This window comes from Cyanistes caeruleus, chromosome 4, assembly GCF_971803275.1.
Source record: "Cyanistes caeruleus chromosome 4, bCyaCae1.hap1.1, whole genome shotgun sequence".
Lineage (NCBI taxonomy): Eukaryota > Metazoa > Chordata > Aves > Passeriformes > Paridae > Cyanistes > Cyanistes caeruleus.
The window spans coordinates 74,049,624-74,055,623 of NC_141704.1; the positions used below are offsets into that span (position 1 = coordinate 74,049,624).

The following is a 6,000-nucleotide window of genomic DNA, read 5'->3' on the forward strand; positions in this document are numbered from 1 at the left end:
TGGGACAAGCCTGTGGCAAATTTCTGGAAATTTTTCTGCTACCACAGAGGTCCGTCCCTAGGTTTCATGGAGGGGCTGATTAAGATTTTACAAACTGATCAGCACTTTTGACTTGCAGCCCTGAATTCTGTGGCATTTGGATATATTTATAGTTAAACTGCAGTTGCTTTTTAAAAAAGGCCTTAAGTTACTCGGCTAATGAAAGTTACTCAGGATATACAAATCTGTTGAAAGAAAGGTATTGGGTATTAACAAAATATATATACCTATAATTGTGAGATGTAAATTAAGGATGATCCAAAAAAAACTTTATGGTCTTTATAGGATGTGAAAATGTTTATAAAGCTAATTGACTTCAGTTAAAACAGTTTATAGGCTGGATAAACTTTCATTAATGCAGAAAAGGTGGAAAGGGACTATTCACAAGAGAATAGGTTGAGACTGGATGTTAGGAAGAAGTTCTTCCCTGTGAGGGCAGTGAGGCCCTGGCACAGGTTGCCCAAAGCAGCTGTGGCTGCCCTGTCCCTGAAAGTATCCACGGCCAGGCTGGATGGGGCTTGGACCAACCTGGCCTGGTGGAATGTTGTCCCTTCCCTTGGACTGGGTGATCTTCAAGTCCCTTCCAACCCACACCATTCTGTGATTCAATGATAAATCATCACTATCACAGTGTAAGTAGAAATAGTTGTTTAAATTGAAGTATTGTTCAACAGTCTCATGTGGTATAAAAACTAAGTATCTTTTTAGGGACTACGAGGCGTTTTGTTGGTGTTGTGTCAGCTGGGTTTTCTGCAGGTTCATTTTCCAAGAGAAAAAGAAGATAGTTGGATATTTTTTCCATCAGTGTTAAGGTTAATAGGTCAAGCATTCATGCACTCTATCAACATTCAGAGCTTTAATACCTGGCTCAAGAATACAGCACATCTGTGCACAAATGATGGATGGAGATTGTGTGGACAGCACAAGACTGCAGATAGATACAGCACAAATGGAGAATGTCACTGTATTCATGCCACATTCTGGGAAAATCACCCAAACTAGACTGGTGATTGACACAATCACTGCAGAACACAGTGTTCAGGTAGCAGGCAACGCAGACAGCTGGAGAAAGTGAGCCTTTAGAAAAGCAAACAGATATTTTATCTACACGCTCTGTATCACATCAACAAGTCCTACAGGCTCTACACAAAGCTCCTTCAAAGCAGATTTTCTCCACAGTGCATGAGACATTATTCCCATCATCTCAGAACTGGTTATGTCTCAATCAGGGAAAGTATATTCAGCACTGTATTTTAAAAACATAAACTGGAACAAGTTCAGAGAAGTTCAACAGGAATTAAAGCAATTTTGGAACGGCATGCTAAAAAGGAGAGGCTCTAAAAAAAATAAAAACCAAATAAAAATATAAAAAATCATGTTCTAAGAAGTGATTAACTACTTTGATTTCTCTTCAAATACAACACTGACCTGAGGCAGTAAAGACAGAAGGTCCTGTAAAGAAAACATGTAAGGATTTCCACTTCTCCTTCAAGAACATTTATAAGAAACTATGCATAAATAAAAACAGAACTTTTGATAGAGAAAAAGAATGTAGGGCAGAAGAAAAACTGAAGAGCAACTGTTATTGAACCCATCATCTTTTTTATTGCATTTCATATACAGTTTTTAAAGTCTGGTAACAATCCCAGGATTATTCTGACCTAAGATTACCTTTACCCACAAATTTTAAACACAGACATTTTGTGGCTGTAAGAGCATGATTTATGTATTTTTCCACATATCACTCCAATGGAATAAAAGATTAACAAACTCCAAGCAAGTCTCTGTAGTACCAATGGTGTTTTCACACCTAGCTGTTAATCCTCCAATTTCCAGTTTTTCACAAACCCCACAGGAATTCCAGGTGTAGTGGTTTTAAAGCACTAGCTAAAAAAACCAAAACAACACTACTAAAAACTTACTAATTTCTTGCTGTGGGATATGGATTAGGAGAAGGGCAAAACAGGCTTAAAATTTAAAAGGAATAAAAAAAAGTTTATTAACAAAACTGCAAGAACAAGAAAGGAGAATAAAACCTCCAGAAACCCTTTTTCCCCACCACCCAACCATTCCCTCATCTAATTGACAACAGAGAGACAAAACCTGGTGGTTAAAGCAGTCCCAACTATATAGTAGCTTTTTCATCAGTCTTTGTTGAGAAAAAGAAGTTCTCTTTTGTTATTTTATGGAGAGTTCTTCACAAGAAAACTGTTTTCTCATGGCTTTCTATTCCTCTGATGCCAGCTGCCCAGAAAACTCTGCCATCAGTCTTCTCCCATTTCACACCACACTGAGGTGTGTTCATGGGCCATGAACTCAAGGGGTGTAATTTTAAAGATATGTTATTTAAAGGCAAAGGTTCTCTTCATCTGTCTCTGTGATCATTTATGGGAACAAAATTTTCTCTTTTCCTCTTGGGGGCCACAAGTCTTCAGCAACTCTCACTTCTCTTTTTCTGTCCAGCATCTCATAGGATCACAACTACTTCACCATTTACTCAGCTCCATCAATGGATACTTTTGCTCAGATCTACACTTTGAAATACTTCATTTCCCCCAAAATACTCTTTTATGAATTAAAGGAGTTTTTTCAGAACATTATTGTCCATCTCCATAGCTTTAACAAAATAATATTTCAGCTTATTAAAGCATCTCCTTTTTCTCTTCCCATCTGAAGCTTAATTCTTTTTTTCACTAACTCTGATAGTTCATGTAGTCTGTCTACATGTTGATCACTTTCACGTTCTTTTCTCTGGAAAAAATATTAAATCTGCAGGTCTCATCTGGGTAGTGAAACAGTTAAAATCTGGCTCAAACTTCAGCAGGTATACATGGTGTCAGATTCAGCTCAGCAGCACTGGAAAAGCAGCAGACACTGTTTTTTCCAGCCTGCGGCCATCTGTGTGAGCAGTGGAGGCGAGCAGTCACAGCCTGCTCCACCCCAGGGCTGGGGTCCATGGCATAGCACAGCCCCAGCCTGGGAGGAAGGAAAGACCCACAGGCTCCATCCCCCTGCCCAGGAACTGTGGCAGGCCGATCCCAGCCCCTGCTGGACCACATGGCTGGGGAGGGGGGAAACAGGAGCTAGCTGGAATTTTGTTACTTTTCAAAGCCGTAAACTAAGAGAGACAGAAATTCCTGGACTCAGGTGTTAAAGGGTGGTGTTCACAGGTTGATCTCACTTTTCAATGGTCAAAACTACTGTCAATTCTAAGAAATGGCCAAGTATTGGCCAGGAGAAAAAACTCCCATCAGCCTCCAGCAGCCTGAACTTCTGTAAGTGTTTCCTACTTTTTTTTCTCAAATCCAATCTATCACACCAGGCTAAGTGATTCTCCCCCAGGTGAGAGAATTCTAGGTCTGTTTGCTCAGAGAATTCTAGGTCTGTTTGCTCTTTGGGTATGTATAACATGTTTTCATACAAATACATGCACCTTGGTTTCAAAATGAAATCCTGATTTGTTTCAATGCTTTGTTTGCTGTGGACAAAAAAAAAAAAAATCTAAAAATTCCAGAAACTGGCAAACTCAGTGTGTTTCACAAATATACAGGCAGCAGATTAGGAGAGAAAGCGTGGAATAAATCCTTAGGGATGCTAATATAAGACACCTCAAAAACTCAAAAGGATGAGATTCTCTTCAAAGAGTGTTGGTGCAAGAGTTTTTATTAGGATACATCTTTCCCAAAATACGATCTCTTCTTGCATAAAAAGGGAGCCTTCTACAGGGAAAAGGGCTACACTGATGTTATAGGAACTGTTTAGAAAAAGAAATAGGAGACATTCACAGTCCTCAAAGTACACGTGCTTTTAGCTCTAAAAATGTATCAACAATTCATTATAAATTTAACTGATAATGCTGAAAATATGAACAACTACATAATTTCTCAATCCTATCCCTTATTCTCATGATGGAAATGCATTTCTGGTACAAGTAAGTAACAGCAGTAGCATAACACCTCTCCTTAGAACTGCAATGAGCTTGGGAACAAGTTCTTTTAATTAAACATCTATTCCAAAATGGGGAATCAGACTTTTCTTTCCTCATAGGGTAGGAACATTATTTGTGGCACCAGAATAGGAAAGAATACATTAAGTGCTGACAATCTTCAGGATTTGAAAAATAACAGAAAAAGACAAAAAAAACCCACACAGTCTTACCATGACTAAATGTGGTCTCTTGAAATACGCCTGATACAGGAATTAAGTAACTGTAAAATTGGGCAACAAGAAGTCAACCTCAAAATTACAGAGTCATAAAAATTATGGTTGGAAACATAGATACAGCAGGTCATCCAGCCCAGGTCATTTCCAAAATATTACAGTTCTCAGTCATGTCCTAAAAGGCTTGAGAAGCTCTCCAGTCACATGCTGTGAAAAGAAGGAAACTTGCCATGGTCAATGAATATGCAAGCCACTTAATTTTAAGTAGGTTTTATCAACAAGTTTAATCCACCAAATGGAACAATAACTTCTGCCAGAATTCAGACCAGCACGTCATCCAATCCAAGCTCCTGCTCAAAGCAGGGTCAACACTGCATTTCAGATGAAGTTGCTCAAGAGTTTTTCCTGCATGGCTGGTAAGGCTTCATGATGAATTTATTCAGACTGATGTGCATACTTGAGATGCTCACAAGCTTTCCTGTGCCAAAAACAGTCATGAAAGCCTGGCCAGCAGCTTAAAACAGGTCAGGAGAACTTTGTGAAATGTGCTTACCTAAGACACACCAAAAGCATGTTTTTATACGCAGGAAGATCAAAAGCCAAGCCACTCCCAAGAAGTTAAGGCAAAAAAATGTAAGCTGACACAAAAAAGGCCTTCCCCATTCCAACAGTTAGGGGGAGAAAGAACATTGTAATTCCATCAGAAATCCTGGTATTCCTCATATCCAAAAGGCAAAAGTGGTGTCAAGACCAAATGGTGAATTAGGAAGAATTCCTCATTCACATCCACCTCTGATTAGTGAGAATTCAAATTAATCAAGTCCTGATCCATTACTTGATAATCTAGAATTGTCTAAATTTGTAACAGAGAACTGATTCTGCCAGGTGCAATCAAGTAACTTCTGTAAAACCTGGCCTGTAAGTTTGAGACCAAATTTTGGACATTTTAATGGAACAACTGACAGAATATATTGCTATTTGTTTTGCCAGAATGGTGTGTGTGGAGCTGCCTGAGTATGGGGCTGCTGTATTGTTATTTCTAGCAAACCCCAGGGGTGGGGGGTTATGACAACCTATCAGTCTTACTTTTATTCTTATTTCCTAAATGCCTCATCCAATGTGTTCAGTCCAGAACAAGCTTATTAGCTGTTCCTTGATTGAACATAGACCACAGCATTTGAAGAATATATCTTTGGCTGAAACTGCAGGATCCAAAAAGTCTACCCAGGGTAATCATGAGATAAAAAAACAAAGCAAAAAACAAACAACAAACCAAAAAAAACTCCAATAAAACAAAACTAAAAAGTAGTAATTTAGAAAGCATGTACACTGGCAATACCTCTGTGATAAAGAGCAGAGCAGATAAATTTCTGTATGACCAAGATCTAACCAGCTGACATGCACTTTTCACCATGGCTCTTCCACCAAAACTCCAAGTACAAATTTTAAAACTGGAACAAATTTTCTTCTTTTTACCAAGGTGATACAGGCTTTTCTCCTGATCTATACCAATCACAGCTGTAGGATATGCATTTGGCATCTTAAAAACTTACAGTAGCTATCAAGCCATTAACTGGAAGAAATTAATTACTGAATACACATATCCCAAAGGATACCTAGCTCAAGAAAGACCAGAATATGAATGTACAGCTTAATGGAAACTAAAATATATTTAGAGCATTTGTAAAATTTCCTAAAGAAGAAAAAACACCTTAAGAATTCTGCATGCTGGGTGTCCTACCCCATTGTAAGACAGTGAAAACTGGGCAACACCAAAATATCAGTGCTCTCCATCACGTT

At 38.6% G+C, this 6,000-nt stretch overlaps 1 protein-coding gene across 17 annotated transcripts in view; it reads right to left on the reverse strand.

Moving 5' to 3' along the window:
* The window catches only part of CCDC91 (coiled-coil domain containing 91), a 149,500-nt gene that overhangs the window by 110,045 nt on the left and 33,455 nt on the right, over positions 1–6,000 (reverse strand). The gene's annotated exons all lie outside the window — the stretch shown is intronic.